The sequence below is a fragment of the Dendropsophus ebraccatus genome, chromosome 1, assembly GCF_027789765.1.
Source record: "Dendropsophus ebraccatus isolate aDenEbr1 chromosome 1, aDenEbr1.pat, whole genome shotgun sequence".
Lineage (NCBI taxonomy): Eukaryota > Metazoa > Chordata > Amphibia > Anura > Hylidae > Dendropsophus > Dendropsophus ebraccatus.
This window is the reverse complement of record NC_091454.1, coordinates 111,639,012-111,657,853: the sequence shown is the minus strand read 5'-3', so window position 1 is coordinate 111,657,853 and position 18,842 is coordinate 111,639,012. Positions and strand designations below refer to the sequence as shown.

General features: G+C 45.8%; 1 protein-coding gene across 3 annotated transcripts in view; it reads right to left on the bottom strand.

Annotated features, from left to right (window-relative positions):
* LOC138797064 (transcriptional regulator QRICH1-like) overlaps positions 1 to 18,604 on the bottom strand; it is a 45,394-nt gene extending 26,790 nt beyond the window's left edge. For all 3 annotated transcript variants that reach the window (XM_069976839.1, XM_069976849.1, XM_069976858.1), the window contains exon 1: positions 18,173 to 18,604. The gene's annotated coding sequence lies outside the window, so the exon portion shown is untranslated. The remainder of the gene's footprint in view (positions 1 to 18,172) is intronic.
* Between the last annotated feature and the right edge of the window lie 238 nt (positions 18,605 to 18,842).

The window sequence follows — 18,842 nt, the reverse complement described above, 5'->3', positions numbered from 1 at the left end:
TTTTTTCCGCCATGATCTCTAGTTTTTATTAATACCATATTTGTGAAGATCGGACGTTTTGATCATTTATTAATTTTTTTTATATATAATGTAACATAAAATCGGTAATCCGCGAACTTTTTTCCCTCTTTTCGTGTACGCCGTTTACCGTTCGCAATGACGCTTGTTATATTTTAATAGATCGGACAATTACGCACGCTACGGTATATTATATGTTTATTTGTTTATTTATTTTTATATGTTTTATTTATATAATGGGAAAGGGGGGTGATTTCAACTTTTATGGGGGGAGGGGTTTTGGGGTTGTGTGTTAAGTGTTAACTTTTTTTTTTTTTTTTTTTTTTTTTTACACATTTGAAGTCCCTTTGGGGGACTTTTACATCCAGTACTTGGATTTTTACACTGATCATTGCTATGCCATAGGCATAGCATTGATCAGTGTTATCGGCGATCTGCTCATTGAGCCTGCCTGTGCAGGCTTAGTGCAGCAGATCGCCGATCGGACCGCACGGAGGCAGGTAAGAGACCTCCGGCAGTCCGTTTTACCGATCGGGACCCCCGCAGTCACACTGCGGGGGTCCCGATCGGTAAGTGACAGGGGACTCCCTGTTTAAGGAGTTAATGACACGCGGCAGCGCGATCGCTGCAGCGTGTCATTACCGGTGAGGTCCCGGCTGCTGATTGCAGCCGGCCCCCACCTGCTATGAAGCGCGCTCCACTCAGGAGCACGCTTCATAGCGGGAGAAACACCCAGGGCGTACAGTTACGCCCTAGGTCGTCTGGGGACAGACTTCCATGGCGTAACTATACGCCCTGGGTCGTCTAAGGGTTAAAGGGGTAGTGCGGCGGTAAAGAATTATTGACAGAATAACACACATTACAAAGTTATACAACTTTGTAATGTATGTTATGTCTGTGAATGGCCCCCTTCCCCGTGTCCCACCACCCCCACCCGTGTACCCGGAAGTGTGGTGCGCTATACATACCTGTCACGTGCCGACTCGTCTCCGATCTTCAGTCTGCGATGTAGTCTTTGGACGGCCCGGCCGAATCCCTCCGAGCGTCCTGAGTGCCGGCCGCCCTCTGCCGCGTCATCGGCTGCTCAGCCGCGATTGGCTGAGCATAACTGTGCTCAGCCAATCGCGGCTGAGCAGCCGATGATGCGGCCGCGTCATCAGATGCTCAGCCGCGATTGGCTGAGCCAAACTGTGCTCAGCCAATCGCGGCTGAGCAGCCGATGACGCTGAAGAGGGCGGCCGGCACTCAGGACGCCCGGAGGGATTCGGCCCGGCCTTCCGAAGACGACATCGCAGACTGAAGATTGGAGACGAGTCGGCACGTGACAGGCATGTATAGCGCACCACACTTCCGGGTACACGGGTGGGGGTGGTGGGACACGGGGAAGGGGGCCATTCACAGACATAACATACATTACAAAGTTGTATAACTTTGTAATGTGTGTTATTCTGTCAATAATTCTTTACCGCCGCACTACCCCTTTAATAAAAAATTTCGCCGGGCTTCTCCTTTAGCCCCTAGACAACCCTGGGTGTACCTGTACGGTCTGAGTCACCTAGGGGACTTGTAGCGCGGGACCACGCTGTGCCCGTTAATTAAGTATTCAGATGCAGCTGTCAAAGCATTTTACAGGGTTTTCCCAAGGTTTCAGGACAAATTGAGAGCTTAGGCCCCTATTACACATCTAACATCATTGAAGCCAAAGCCAGGAACAGACTTTAAACAGAGAAGTTCCCAAAGAAGAGACTGAGATTTCTCCTCTTTTCATATCCATTCCTGACTTTGGTATCAAAAATCAGCCAGATAATCTGTGTGTGTAATAGAGCCTTTAGGTCTTAAAGAAGCAGTTCACCCCCAAAAAATTTTTGCCCCCCCCCCCCCCCCCCCCCGGTAGCCGCTGGCATGTATACTCACAAAAGATGATCGATGTCCCGTGGCGCAGCTCCGTTCCTGTCCCGCGGTGCCGTTCAAATCCGGCACACTCTCGCTTCCGCCAGCGCTGTGAGTCCTCTTCTCTGAGCTGTCATTATAGGCCCGGAAGTCACTCGCTTCCATGCATTCTCTATGGAAGCGCGTGACTTCTGGCGTTCAAATTACAAGGGAGAGAAGAGGAGTCACAGCACCGGCGAAGTGAGCGCGAGCCAGATTTGAACGGCACCGCGGGACGAGAACGGAGCTGCGCAGCGGGACATTGATCATCTTCCGTGAGTATACATGCCAGCGGCTACAAGGGGGGGGGGGGGGGGGCAAAAATTTTTGGGGGGTGAACTGCTTCTTTAAGCAATTCTGACCACTGTGACTTTGACCATTCACATAAGTTGGGGTCCTAAATCCCCCTTTGTAAATTGTGTAGTACTCATACTGGACTGCAGCATTATTTACACACTATAGGACTGCTCAATATAGCCTAAGGCTGTATTCTGCTATCTAAGGGCCCTATTACACAGGGCAATTATCTGCAGATTTGGGCAGACATAGCCCCGTGTAATAAAGAGACCAACCAGCCAAGGAACCAATTATTGGTTAATAGTTCTCTTTCAACATGTTTAAAGCTAAAAATAAAAAACATTGGCAGCGCATCATTCCATGCAATAGCTGATACGTGGCCAATGACTAATTGATTTAGAAAATAATAAAGATGTACTTACCTCTCAACACTCCCCCAGTGTCCTCCAGCCTTGTCTGTGGAATTCTCCGTTCACCGCAGCCGCCACTGACAATTCCAAACCAGTCTCTGCCTTGACAGGTTGCTTAGCCAATCACTGGCCGAGACTGGCAAAGAAGTGTCAGCTGCGGCTGTAGTGGGCGGAGGATCCCACAGACAAGACTGAAGGACACCAGTGGAGTGGAGAGATAAGTACATCTTTATTATTTTACACCTTTTAAGCAAGGGCTAACAATGTCTGTGCAGCCTTTTCTGCATGATAATCAAGCTAATAGGCTCTGTAAGCAAGCACCAATCTAGCAGATAGGCAATCGTTTAGGCTATGTTTACACAATATAAGTTCAGTATTAATCATGGCCATTGTTGCCGATTTGCAACAACGGCCATGATTGATGCTGAACTTACACTGTGCTGCAGCTACAGGGAATCCTGGCTGGAGTGTATAAACTCCAGCCGGGATCACTAGCTGCGCCGCAAAAAAGCTGAATAGCGGCCGCAGAGAACCTGTCAGTTCACACAATGGAGCGTGCAGCTCCAGCCGGCATTGTGTGCAGCGGCGAATTGGCATCCCAATTCATCAGAAATAAAGATCATCCGGCCGGTACTGCTGCATCGGCCGGGATGATCTTCGATAACACTGGCCATTCTGTGACCTGATCAGGTCACAGAACAGCTGGTGTCTTACGCCATGTGAACATGGCCTTATACTGATCATAGGACCATGTAAAATACAGCCCCTAGTAAAATCTCTAGAGTGTGAATAGACTAGCAGCGCACATACATAACCACTGAGTCAAAACGGCAGGGAAGGATGGGAGAGAACTTTCAGCAGAACATTATTAAAGGTGAATGGCCATCTTTTCATGCTTTGCTTGAAACACTACAGCACAGGACCTCCTCCTCTTTGTTTGCACCATAGACGTTAGTCTCCGGCCACGAGCTCTGAACAATTGAAAATTACAGATTTAGGTAACAGAGCAGAAATAAAAATTTCATATATTAGATAAACGATAGCCAGATATAGTGTCAAATCTTATGCTGCGTTTACACGGAACGATTATCGCGCGAATTCGCACAATAACTGTCGAATTCGAACGATAATCGTACGTGTAAACACAGCGAACGATCAAACGACGAACGAGAAATTGTTCATTTTGATCTTTCAACATGTTCTCAAATCGTCGTTGATCGTTCGCAAAAAAATCGCAGATCGTTCCATGTAAACTGCCGTCGCGAAAGTCCGGCCGCCAGCAGCCCGGCCCCGCATCCTACAGCCCCCTGCGCCGCCTCGATCACCACCCCCGCCGCCCCGGCCACGAGCATACCTTACCTGCTCGGCGTAGCGGGTGTTCGAAATTCCCGGCTCCCCTCTTCAGTGCATTGATTGGCTGAAGAGGGGAGCCGGGAATTTCAAACAGCTCCTCTTCAGCCAATCAGTGCTCCTCTTCAGCAGAAATTCCTGGCTCCCCTTTTCAGCCAATCAATGAGCAGCAGCACTGATTGGCTGAAGAGGAGCCGTTTGAAATTCCCAGCTACCCTCTTTAGCCAATCAATGCACTGAAGAGGGGAGCCGGGAATTTTGAACACCCGCTACGCCGAGCAGGTAAGGTATGCTCGTGGCCCGGGCGGCAATCGGAGCGGCGGGGGTGGCAATCGGGGCGGCGGGTGGGGGCTGTAGGATGCGTGGCCGGGCTGCAGATGAGCTGGGGCCGGGCTGCAGCTGGGCGATCTTAAAACGATCGCAAAATGATTTTTCCGTACGATATATCGTACCGTCTAAACGCTGATCATTGTGTAAAAAAAAAACAACACGTTACTCCGACATCGTTAATGGTACGTGTAAAGGTGGCATTATGTAAACACATGGCAGCTTATCCTGAAAACTTACCTAAATCGACAAGTATGCTTTACGGGGTTTTCGACTCTTAAAGTGACTCTGTACCCACAATCTGACCCCCTCACCCCCATTTGTAACTTCGGATAGCTGCTTTTAATCAAAGATCTCTCCTGGGGTCCGTTCGGCATGTAATGCAGTCATTGTCCTAAAAAACAACTTTTAAACTGGCAGCCCTGTGCCCAACGGGCGTGGTCTAGATTGTGTATGCATTAGGGTGGCACAACCTCTCTGTCCCTCCTCCCCACCCTCATCATCATTAGGAATGCTCCAGGCAGATTGTCTCCTATTCGTCAGCTGTGTGAATACTGAACACGGGCTGGATCGTTAAGGCACCTGTGCAATGTTCAGACAGGAGAAAATGTTCCAATGGCATTCCTAACGATGAAGAGGGTGGGAAGGAGGGACAGAGGGGTGGTGCAAAGTTAGGGCACAGGGCTGCAAGTTTAAAAGTTGTTTTTTAGGACAATAAGTGCATCACCTGCTGAACGAACCCCAGGACAGATCTTGGATTAAAAGCAGCTATCCGAAGGTACAAGTGGTTTAGGGGGGTCAGATTGTGGGAACAGAGTCTTTTGGAGGCTGCTTATTAAGAAAGTATGCTCTAAGACGAAAGTGTTCAAGGCCCAAGAAGTTATCTGTCAGATAATCTGTTGGTGTAATAGGGTTCTATGCAAACTCTCTTATGGACAAGGCCCAGCAGAAGAGCTTCTTTTTAGGACACAAATATTTTACAGAAGCAGGTAAACCAGGAAAACTGGTAGCCAATATTATTAAATCCCAAGAAGGTAGCAAATTTATCCCTGGACTGTATGATAGCAAAGAAAGGTTAGAGAAGTTTTCCCAAAAGATTAGAGATATTGTCCAATCTAACTTTGCCACCCTTTATCAAATCAGAAGGTAGTGTTAAAGGACAAGTGCCATGAAAAACTTTTTCCCAGTAATTGAAGCACATTACAAAGTTATATAACTGTGTAATATGCTTCAATCACCTATCTGCCTCCCTTCCCTGTCTTTTCCCCCCTCCACCCCCACCAGGAAGTGTCCTGACTCACACAGACCTGATTACTGTCGTCACCGTCACCAAGCTCTTCTCTCAGCTCCTTCTCCTGTTACACTAGCCTCCCCCCTCCCCTGCCTTGTCAGGTGACAGGCTTGCTCAGCTCCTATTGGCTGAACAACTGCAAGCCATCACTTGTCACATCTCCCTTGCTTATCTTCCCTCAGACTGACTCCGGCACATAGGCAGCTCCCCCCTCCCCTCATAGCCTCTCTCCTGCTGCCGTGGACTCAGTGAAGGAGTCATGTCACTAGAGAAGATAAGCTGAGCAAGCAGAGTCACCTGACAAGGAGGGGGAGGCTGGTGTAACAGGACCTAGAGCAGCCCTCCTGCTGATGACTCATCCTCACAAGAAGGAGCTGCCTGGTGACGGTGACGGCAGAAATCAGGTCTGGAGTCAGGACACTTCCTGGTGGGGGGTGGAGGGGGGAAAAGACAGGGAAGGGAGGCAGATAGGTGATTGAAGCACATTACACAGTTATATAACTTTGTAATGTGCTTCAATTACTGGGAAAAAGGTTTTCATGGCACTTGTCCTTTAAGGAGGAGAAGATCCTCAGAAATTAGTCACAGAATAACACACATTACAAAGTTATACAACTTTGTAATGTATGTTATGTCTGTGAATCGCCCTGTTCCCAGTGTCCCACCACCCCCACCCGTGTACCCGGAAGTGTTGGTGCATAATACATAACCCGATCCGTGTCGAGGGCCGTCCGCCAACTCGTGCCAAACGTCATCTTCGGACGGGTGGCCGAGTCGCTGCCGCCCGTCCCCCTTCCGCAGCGTCACAACTGTGCTCAGCCGCGATTGGCTGAGCACAGTTATGCTCAGCGAATTGCGGCCGATGACGCGGCCACGTGATTGGCTGAGCACAGTTATGCTCAGCCAATCGCGGCTGAGCATCAGATGACGCTGCAGAGGGCGGCCGCTGAAGATCGGAGATTGGTGTCGGCACGTGACAGGCGAGTATAGCGCACCACACTTCCGGGTACACGGGTGGGGGTGGTGGGACACGGGGAAGGGGGCCATTCACAGAAATAACATACATTACAAAGTTGTATAACTTTGTAATGTGTGTTAGTCTGTGAATAATTTTTACCGCCGCACTACCCCTTTAATAAACCTATTGAGTTATCAGATTTAAAAAGGGCTCTGTATAGCTTTGTGGGTTCCTTTGTCCCTGGTTGAAATGGTTTAACATTTGAGATCTATAGAGATTTTGATGAGATTCTGTTACCTATGCTGTTGGAAACGCTGAATGAGAAATGTGATGAAAAAATGTTTGCCAGGGTCATGTGTGAAGCAAATAGTGTTAATTGTAAAGAAAAATAAAGATCCACTTAAGACAAAATCATACCGTCCAATTTCAAATTTGAATACATACTAAAAATCATTGCCAAGGTGCTTGCACAGAGACTGTTGGTAGTGGTGAGGAAAGTAGTGGGGAGGGAGCAGATCTGCTTTGTTCCAGGTAGCAAAAACTCTAGACAAATTGTCATAGATGGACCTAACTTACAGGTTAAGGCTATGTTCACACTACGTATATTTGAGGCTGTATGTTTGAGGCTGTATAGCAACCAAAACAAGGAGTGGATTAAAAACACAGAAAGGATCTGATCACACAATGTTGAAATTGAGTGGATGGCCGTCATTTAATGGCAAATATTTTCTGTTATTTTAAAACAACGGCTGTTATATTGAAATAATGGCAGTTATTTACTGTTATATGGCGGCCATCCACTCAATTTCAACATTGTGTGGACAGATCCTTTCTGTGTTTTCAATCCACTCCTGGTTCTGGTTGCTATGAGGACCTGACATGAGGACCAAATACAGCCTCAAATATACATAGTGTGAACCCAGCCTAAGGATGATTGCCCTGCTCCATCCTGTCATTGGATGCTGCTAAGGCATTTAACAGGATGGAGTGGGGGGTTTTATGGAAGGTATTGGAGGCTATAAACTCTGTAGTTGACTTCATTTTATAGGGGAGGCTGCTTTACTGCCAGAGTAGTCATAAACAATAAGCTCACTGACCCTTTTCAGCTTAGTAGGGTTACCCGTCAAGGGTGCCCTTTATCTCCCTTATTGTTTGCTATATACATTGAATCAGTGGCCTGAAGAATTAGAAAATCAGCATAAAAGCAGATGATATGCTTTTGTTTGTAGCTGACCCAGAGAAGACCCTTCTCACTATTATGAGAACTATTGACGAGTTTGGTCAGTTATTGGGATATGGCATCAATTGGGAAAAATCTTCTCTTTTACCAGTAGAGAGGAGTATCTCCATTACTGAAAGTGTTATTCCTATATTGAGTGAGGGGGGTTGGAGGTTAAGCTAAGTAAAACGGTAAACTAGACTAAATTCTTATATAGTAATCCATACCTTTATTGTCTAAAATCATGTATAACAATGAAATCGCAGTAAAAATTCAGAGAACCACACATGGAAGACAACAACACAGGAAAAACAGACTAGGGTAACCTCATGGTACAGGCTGCACAATGCTGTAAACTACTAAGTAAGGTCAAAACATCGCACTGGTGGCCAAAAATTAATATATTTTGTCTTTCTAAAAAGAAAAGATCGTAAGTCGATGTAAAATATTTAACCAGCCATCTATGGTAAAGTGACTAGTGCTGTATAAATAAATAAAGCAAAGTGCAGAGCATACCCATAACACAGTTTTACTGCTTGTCCTGGATGCCGCTAAGCCCCGACGTACGTTTCGTCTCCTTCATCAGACAAAATATATTAATTTTTGGCCACCAGTGCGATGTTTTGACCTTAATTAGTAGTTTACAGCATTGTGCAGCCTGTACCATGAGGTTACCCTAGTCTGTTTTTCCTGTGTTGTTGTCTTCCATGTGTGGTTCTCTGAATTTTTACTGCGATTTCATTGTTATACGATTTTAGACAATAAAAGGTATGGATTACTATATAAGAATTTAGTCCAGTTTGATTTATATATTACACAAAGGGTCTCTCTTTTTTGTTTTGGAGGATTGTTTATACGTCATTTATATCATAAAATCATTTATATAGGAAGTGTGTCTCCAGTTTGGATGTAAGTAAAACGGTAGCAGAATACACTGCCTCCTCTACTTCCACTACAACACAGTAACTGTAGTTCTCAATTCATTATGGAGTCATTGCGACTTATACCCCTTGCAAGTTTCCTGGTATGCCAAGAAGTTGTTTTCGGTAAGATTTTAATTATGCTTTATTGTACATTATAACTGTATATGATAACATACCAATTTGCCATGTTGGCAAATGAGCAGCATAATTGCCTTCTATAATGTATGTTGCTGTACATTTTTTTAATAAAAACAATTTTTAAAAATATATTTTTGGTAATACAGTCCTTTAGCAAACTCGTCTGCTCTTTTTCTCTCATTGTTGACAGCTCCTTGTCTAGTTTACCAACCACCATGCAGAGAGAGAGAGAGAGAATGAGAATAATGTAGATATAACAAATAAAGGAAGTCTGAGGGCCCATTCACACTGAATAATTCTTGCGGAATTTCAAGCAAAGCCGGTACCAGACTCCACTTGACGTTCTGCCTGTCCTATTCATTGAATAAGATGCCTTGTGCACCTTCCGCACTACACCGAAACAATTGACTTATGTGGAAGGTGCACAAGGCATCTTATTCAATAGACGCCACTTGAAATACCACAATAATTAGGCAGCATTCACACGTTCCGTGTTTCACACGGAAAACGGACCTGGAGTAACAGACTTCTCCCCCTGCCCAGGCAGCATCTGTGATAAGATGCTGGGAGTGGGGGAACTGTACAGATATGCTCCGTGCTGTAATTAATCAGCCACTTGGCGCTGTCATTACAGCGTGGCGCATGTCTGTACAGTTCCCCCGCTCCCAGCATCTAATTACAGAAGCTGCTGGGGCAGGGGGAGAGTCCATTACAGGCATTCCGCCTCCATGTTATGTGAGGAACATGAAACGTGAGAATGGAGCCTAACTTATGTAAGGTGTGAACGGCCCTGACTGGGTGATCCCTGGCATCACCTCTGTCCCCGTCAGAAACTGTTCAGAGCAGTAGCAAATCCCACATAGAAAACCTGTACAGCTCTGGACAGTTCCTGGCATGGACAGAGGTAGCAGTAGAAAGTACTGTGTCAGACTGGAAAGAATACTTCCTGTATTTGCATATATTATTCAGTGTCTATATACACTGTATCTCTATACATCTACATTATCCTATATATGCACCAGCAAGACCACCTCCTGCAGGACATATAGCGGCTTTTTCTTTTGGTAGGGAGTCAAAATCTAAATCTTTCGTGGAAAAACTGACTTGCTGAAAAGTTTGCTCCAAACAGTGGTATTGAACAATAAGGGTGCGTTCACATCTACAGGATCTTCAACAAATCTGCAGCAAATTTGAAGTTGCAGATTCAAAGCAAATCTGCAGCTTCAAACCTGCTGCAGATTCTGTGTGTGATAACGCACCCTAAAAGCGGATGTAAACAAAGAAATCTAGGAAGAGCTACAATTTGAGGGAGACACACATCATGAAAACAGTTAATCTGAATGCAGTTGGTTCCATTACACAATAAATCCATTTCAGAAGTATGTTTCAATTACATAAATTACATAGGAAAATGTCTGAATATAACTAAAGTCAGCATTTTCGTAAGCAAATGCATCCAATCTTCAAACTAGAGACAAACATTAGTGGATAAAAAAGAGAATCAATGAGTAGCTGTGGTAAACTTGCATGCCTTTGCATTGAGCAGTAGTTCTGCCTGGCCAGCATGTGCTATGAGGCAAGCAACCTATTCACATAATTGTATATATTGATTTCTTTTATGTGCACTCTCTAGAAGCCTAGCAATATTTAATCCATCTGTGTCATGGAGTTATATGGAAACACTTAAAAAGGGAATAGATAAAATACACATTCATTTATTCCAATATAAATGCGGCATATACAAGAAAGAAGTCTCACTATGACGTTTGTAAGGCTGCGTTCACATCAGCGTTTGACCATCTGGCACCATTCAGTCTACCTTTTCCGTTTTGGAGTAAGCAAAACGGAAACTGGCGGATCTGTTAAAATCCCCATAGATTCCCATGATATATTAGTGTGCTCCGTTTGCATGCAATCCGTTCAAGATCCATTTTTTTGAACGGAGAAAAAAAAAATTGTGTTTGCAGTTTAAAAAAACGGATCCCGAACGGAAGGTGTTTTTTTTACATTGTAGTCAATGAGGACGGATCTAAAACGGAAGGTATTTCCGTTCACGTCCATTTGTTTACATCTGTTTTTGCGCTGAGCATGTGCAGAAGCAGCAAGAAATCAAAGAAAAATAAACGGATAGAAAAACGGATGCTGACTGATGCAAACGGATGCAAACTGATGTACAAAAGTCAGTTTTTTTTAAGCAAAAATACAAACGGACCATTATAAAAAATGAACATTTTGCAATCAGTTTGCATCAGTCTGCTCATCAGTTTATGCTCATCCATTAAATTAATATGAACGGATCCGTTAGAAAAAAAGGAAACCGCTAGTGTGGTCGAGCCCTAAGCCAGATGCATTTATGTGGAGGCATCTCATCCTCCACCTGTAAGACCAGATCACACACAACCCTGTAAAGTTTCTTGCAATCAAAACAAGCCAGTGTAAAACAAAGCATCAATTGCATCCACTAAAATTGTACGGTGCTATTTAACCCCTCAGTGACCGCAGCTCACTAATGGGCCTTATTATGATCCCATCGCCTTTTTATGGCAGGATCAGAATAAGATTATGCCCTCTCCTGCACTGGCATCACAGTGTATCAACTGATCTCATGCTGTGAGAATCTGCAGCATGTGGCGGTTTCTGGTACCCCAATGCCATGCTCACCTTATCAGAGTTCCAACACCGAGGTCTGGCTTCTGAGTAGTATCCATGGCAATCCTAAAAGCTTTATGAAGGTACCCGGGCCTGGCATGGATATGCCTCTACACAGCCATGTCAGAGGCATGAATGTGTAGATTGCCTGTCAGTGCTGACATATACAATAAACTGCACTACAGTGGCAGTACAGTGTACTACAACAGGGACCAGAAGATCAAGGTTAATGGATTGCGGATTCATGAAAAGGTGGATTGGTCCGTGAATATCATACTTTGTCATACTCACTATCACTGTTGCGTCAGTCACTGATTGATTCCCAAGATACCTTTCGGCTGATGAATCCTATGGCTGCAGCATTTTACAGAGGACCGTCATGTGAGATGCCGGTCTTAGGGCCCTATTCCACGGGACGATTATCGTTCAGATTATTGTTAAATCATCCGAATCTAAGCAATAATCGCTCGGTTGAATAGTGGTTAACGATTAATGACCGAACGAGAACTCAATCGTTTAATAAGACCTGGACCTATTTTTATCGTTGCTCATTCGCAAATCGTTCGCATTGAATAAGACATCGTTTGGTCATTCGCAGTAGTGACGAGACGACCGCAAGAACGATCATAAGTAATGATTATTGTTCCATGTAAATGGGTGAACGATTTCAGGTCTTTCACAATAGCGGTTGTTTGGGTCGTTTATCGTTAACGATTATGCTAACAATAATCGTCCCGTGGAAGAGGGCCCTTAGAGTACTATTACACAAAGTGATTTTGGATGATCAGCGATTTTTGACAATCAGCGACCTGAAATCTTTCTACTGATTGACCATTTGAAGTCTATAGGATCCACAAATTTTTGTGGACATCTATGTAATGTAAAAACATTATTTATCCACTAAAAAAAAAAAAAAAAAAAAAAAAGATTCCCAAAGAATTGTTACAGGCTGAAAGCAATGGTGACCTTTTGAACCAAGCACAGTACTTTTTTCTTTTTTGGATCCTCAAAATAACCCCCGCAAATACGGATTGAGGATGCACTACATTTTCTATTACTACTACTATTCATTTATTTTTTGATGGAGATCATGGTCATCACATAAGATATTTCCCAGTGGGTTGGGTTCCACTTGGCCGGATCTGGGCCAGTGGCTTGGTGGTATTTTTAATTATTGTTTGTCCCCGGCATTTATGTATAATAAAAATTCTATTTATTCATGTTATTTGTGAGGTGCAGTCAAATTTTTTCAGTCCTTTCTTTTTTTTTGGAATATATTGAGGATGCACTACAGACGCACAACCCCTAATTTTAAGCAGGATGCGAACATTGGTAGCGGACACAATATATGGGCCAGAAAAAAAAAAACACAAAGTGTACATAAGGCTTAAAAGGGTCAGAAGCTTGTAATGTGAATTGCAGTTGACATATTCCCTTTTGACCTATTAAAGTTTCATCGCTGCTACAATAATAATTCCACTACATAATGTAAACATGCATATGATATTAAAAGAAATGCCCATACCAGGCTTCAGGGTGTATTTCCACATTTGCATTTTTTTGTTGCATTTCTTTGGTTACATAATTAGGCTAGAATAAAACCAAGGTTTTGGGGGGTTTTATTTAAAAAAAAAAAAAAATTCAAAGAAATAAATAAATAAAATAAATGACCAGCAGTCCTGTGGTCAATTAAAAAAAATGGCACTAAAAACACAAAATTTGTATTACTTTTTTTGCTATGGCATTTTTACATGACAGTTTGGCATTTTTCAGTGCTTTTTTTAGTTTTTTTTTTACAAACGAGGGCAGAGGCTCTGTTTAGCATTTGTCCAAAGAAGTTCTGACATCTTTCCCACGTAGAATATGGGTTTGATAGGTCATGTTTACATGCATATTGGCAATTTAAAAGAATCACATGGCTCGTACGGAAAAACATGCAGGTGACAAAACAAGATAAAAACGCTTAAAGGGGTTATCCAACGCTACAAAAACATGGCCACTTTCCCCCTACTGTTGTCTCCAGTTTGGGTGGCGTTTTGAAACTCAGTTCCATTGAAGTAAATTGAGCTTAATTGCAAACCGCACCTGAACTGGAGACAACAGTGGGGGGAAAAGTGGCCATGTTACTGTAGCGCTGGATAACCCCTTTAGGGTGCGTTCACACCTACAGGATCTGCAGCAGATTTGATGCTGTGTTCAGTTATTTAAATGAAATCTGCTGCAGAAAATCAGCTGCAGATCCTGTAGGTGTGAACGCACCATTAAAGTAATTTTCAGTAAGGCCCCGTTCCCACTGAGCAAAGCTAGCGGAATTCCGCGACGGAATTGTCCGCCGCGGAATGCCGTTAGCCTCCCGCTCATAATGGGAGTCTATGGGAGGCGCGCGCTGCAGCTCTGTACGCGCTGAAGAATGAACATGTTCATTCTTTAGCACGGACAGGGCAGGAGCGCGCCTCCCATAGACTCCCATTATGAGCGGGAGGCTAACGGCATTCCGCGGCGGACAATTCCGTCGCGGAATTCCGCTACCTTTGCTCAGTGGGAACGGGGCCTAAAAGGGGAAAAGGCAAGAAAAAAATGCCAGCAAAACTACAAAAAAAAATGCTGGCAGCTTTTTGTGTCGTTTTTCAGCCCCCAAAAACACTGCAAAACTTGTTTCTGGGGGAAGCCAACCCTTAAGCATGTGTCTGGACTTTGTAATGTGATTAGCATCACCAGGAGCTTCAGTGTTTAATATAAAGAAAGACTGGTGCTGAGTCAGGTTTTACCAGCTGCTTATGAATATCAACCCAAAAACTAAGGATGAGCAAATTTACAGTAGGAACAAAGTCAATCGCTTCATTCCTACTGTATTTGTATATCACTCATCTGGCTGCAGGGCGCTCCTCCCCCAGGTCCTGGGAAAAAGACGGATCCAGTCCAGAATGAATGCATCTTTTCCCAGCACCTGGGGCAGAGCAGCATGGAGCACACCATACTTTAAAGCCCACGCAGAATGCCATTAGGAATGAAGTGCTCAGCTTCGTTCCAACTGTAAATTTACATCTCTACTAAAAACCCAAATGCATTTTTTTTTCAGGGTGCCTTCACACCGAACTTTTGTTTGCCGTCTTTTACACCACAAAAAAAGGCCAATGCATTTTTCTTTTCTTTTTTCACTTTGGGCATTTTTCTGGTTGGCATTTTTACCTGAGCATGGCCTTCAACTCCGGCGGGACCCCCCCCCCCCCAAAAAAAAAACCCAGACACAGACACCATACTCACCATCCCTCCGGTGACAATCGCCACTCCATCCGCCCGCCGTCCGCCTCACCGTCACCTGTGTCCGCCGTCCAGCGATGTCTTTTGCTTCCGGGTCCATGAGAGAGAAAAGGCTGCCAGTGCGCTTGCGCACCGGCAGCCTTTTCATTGGCTGGAGCGCATCACATGGCTTCCAGCAAGCTCAGCCAATCAGGGCTGAGCAAGCTGGAAGCTATGTGATGCGCTCCAGCCAATGAAAAGGCTGCTGGTGCGCATGTGCACCAGCAGCCTTTTCTCTCCCATTCACTCTTAATGAAGACGCCGAAGAGGAAGAAGACCCAGACCGCCCCCCAGCTCTGACATCACCAGAGAAGAGGACAGTGACGACCGTAATAGGTAATGTATACATTCTTTAACTTCCGGGGTGGGAGGTCGGGGTCGGAAAGTGGGGGAAGGGGGCCAGACCGGGTATTTAACCACATTACAAAGTTATATAACTTTGTAATGTGTGTTAAATAAGCCAAAAAATTTTTTCACCGGAGTTGTCCTTTAAAGTGACTGTACCACCAGGCCCAGGCTGAAGCACTGGAGGTGGGCCGACCCACCCTTACTGGGAGGAAACCCTAGCCCCTCTATGATAGGGTTCCATTGATTCTAATGTAGTCACGTCATGGAGGGGCTGGGGTTTCTTCCCACTGGGGGTGAGCCGGCCCGCCTCCAGTGCTTCTGCCTGGGCCTGGTGGTACAGTCACTTTAAGGTCAGAACAAACCCCCTTCCTTGCTGGGATGGGTGCAGTGCTGAGGGGAGAAGGGGGGCACTATTGAGAAGACAATCAGTAGCTGCAGCCGCTGTTTGGCTGAGATAACAAGCCACAAGTGTCATTTCAGCCAATTGCAAGAAGACCGCAAGACCACCAGAGGGTAAGTTACAGAGCACAGTCTGGCCAGAGGGGGTTTATTTAACCTTTTGAACCACAGTCTGGCCCTGCGGAGTGATTTCATAAAGAATTATCCATGTTTATTTGACATAAAAGATTACAGGTGACAGATGCTATACAGTGGCATAATTCACTGGCATCTGTCAGCTTAGAAATCCTCTTTCAGTGTGAAAGCAGCATGACATCATAAATGCCATACCACAGAATTCCCCCAGTTATATAAAAAATAAAAATAAAAAAAACACAAAGACAACAAACTATTTCCAACTTTAATTGTACCAAAAGTCCCCCTGCTATGTGAAGCTTGTCAGGTATCTTGGACAGGACATTTACTTAAATGCAGTGCATATCTGTAAGGCTATGTTTCCGCAGCTTTTTTCCCATTTGTGCATTTGAGCTGTTTCCCAAAACCCTTTCTAACCTGTTTTTTTTTTCATATTTTTATCATTTTTCCCCTACAGCAAATGTTATAATGCAATTTGCAAACCAACCCTACTTTGAGATAAATGGCTCAAAAAAACTATGAAAAAGATAAAGATTGTTACTTAAACTCAAAATCCATAAATGGCCGTATTGATCAGTAAGGGCCAGTTCACACAGAGCAAAAGCAGCAGAATTCAGCCTGCCTCAGTTTCACACAGTCTCTCGATGGGAGGGCTTGCACACCTCTGCTTCCGTCACTCTCCACTCAAAGAACTGACAGGTCAATCCTTTAAAGGGGTTATCCAGCGTGGAGGCACTTTTTTGGCGGCGGGTCACTAATCGCGGCGCTCCGGCCCCCGGCCGCTTTCTGGTGTCTGACGCCGCCCGAGACGCTACATCTCAGGGACGCTCAGCCACTCAGTGAAGGAGGCGGGATCCGTTTGAAGTCCGCTCGGAGAGCAACAGAAGCGGAGGTGCGCAAGCCCTCCCACAGAGACACTGAGGCAGGCGGGATTCCGCAGAATTCGGCCGCTTTTGCTTCATGTGAACTGGCCCTAAAACATGTTATACAGCTCAAAACTAAGCCCAAAATACTTTGTGAATATAGCCTTACTTATTATCAAGTATTGCCGGCCAGGGCTCAAAACAAAGAAAAGAAACATTTTTCACCAATATTTGTCTTCAACTGATGGATAGCACAATGAAAATGCCATGAAAGGTTGCAGAATGCCATGTGGACATTTAGCATATGGCCAGTTTCACAAGAGTGTAATATAGATGTATAATGGCTGCAAGTCCCAGCTTGACCATAGATCAGATGACCAGAACTGACAGCTGTCAATTCAGATGATCAAGCCCATGGGTGGTAGCAGAATTGTCATTTACCTTAGAATGGCTAGAAACAAGGCTTCTTTATAGGAGTTTACAAAGTAACAGTTCTGGTGCGAACATTCTTTGACTTTTCACTCAATCTAAACAGCGCTGACAGAAATCTATACACCCGCTACAGAAACAGCCATATGTACAGAACATCTCTGCAAGAAATGAGCCATGTGATAACTAGTCAAAATGTCCAGGTTCAGCAACCTTCCGAACCAGAACGCCTATGGCTGTATCCACGTTTTCCAGGCCTCCCTAGGTCCAACTTGTGCAGCCGCAGGGAATCAAATGTCCAGCATTCGGGTTTGGATTGCGTTGCTCAACACTAGCGATAACAACGTACATCTAAAGTCTATTCACACAAAGACAATCTGCTGCAGAAATTTCTGCCACCCTGAAGTATAATCTTTGTGACAAAAGCACATGGATTATTGGAAATAAATGGAAGCGCCCTAGAAATATCTGCAACAAATCCAGGGGACGTGAACGTGCCCTCCGAGTACAGTGCCCATCATAGGAGGCCGATCCATGCCGGGTGACTGTATTCTAGCACACAGGCCTTTTCCTGTGTAGAAGTGAATCTGGATCAGTTCTCTCTTTATACTCCATGCATTTGGGTGACTCTAACCTGATACTTCTCACCAATGTAATATAAAACAACAGCCATCCATCCCACAATGTTATCACAGCCCTCCTCCATGGCCATGTGCCCTACCTGCCAGGACAGCCATTACCACAGGAACTTTTCCTAATACCCTGCGGATCTACAAGTGTGAGGAGAATATGGTGACACAGACGGCACAGAGATGCCCAGGAGCCCGGTGCCTGCCCCCCGCCCCACACATCCGCAGCCCATTTTATTCCCTCTCCCAGCAGAACAAACAAGCTGTGCTCAAGATGGAGCGGCGTATGGCGGCGGCCGCTCTGCACACAGCGCTCTCCTATCTCCAGCAGGAAACTTTGAGGAGACGCAGAGCTCGTTTTCCGCCGCTGTGACAGCGAATGGCCATGACCGTCCCCACCTAATTCTGATCATTAACCCTTTGCTTTTAAAGGGGCCACTGCTGTGCCCGCGGCGTGTGGACGGGACGGCCGGAGTGGCAGCGGGATGGCCAGGGAGAGGGATGCTCCAAAGCGCTGAATCACTGCCGCCCGCTCCGGGCTCGGGACAGGACTGATTTACCTCTTTGTTGTTTCCGGGGTGGCTGCGGCTTCCCGGGAGTGTGAGCAGTCTCATCTACACACAGAGGAGGGGGCAGTCGGAGTAGGCAGCTGAGGACGGCTGTACAGGCAGTGCCCGGGGTCCGCCTCCTCCCGCAGCTGTCTCGCACTCACTCGCAGTCACCGCTGTCAAAGGCGGCGGGAGGTCCGGGGCGCGCCGGCAGCCATCTTGCATTTACCCACGAACTCCGACCCCGAATAGTCAGATGCAAGAACGCGAGGGGCGCGCGCTTCTAACGTCACTCCATCAGACAACGGTACGGCGCGCGCTCCCGACACACGCAGCAGCCTGAAGAGTCGGGAGCGGAGGTGACCGCGTCCTATTAATACAGGGTATAGAAGGAAGGCAGCCGGACATATAGGCACTACATCACGCCTCCTCACCACGGCGCTTGTGTATTACAGTGGACGCCGGCGCTGACTACATGGCGGCGCTCTGGTTACGATGTGCCTGAGCTCGGCGGCGTGTGGAGGCGCGTAACCGCAGAGGCCGCGGGTGCCAGTCACGTCCGCAGTTAGGCCCCGCAGTAGTGCCACAGGGGGACAGCTGGGCGCCAAACTGAGCCCACCCTCGCTGGACTCACAGGTCATTCCCTGTAGGACCAGCTTTACAACTGCTGAATGCTCTCCCC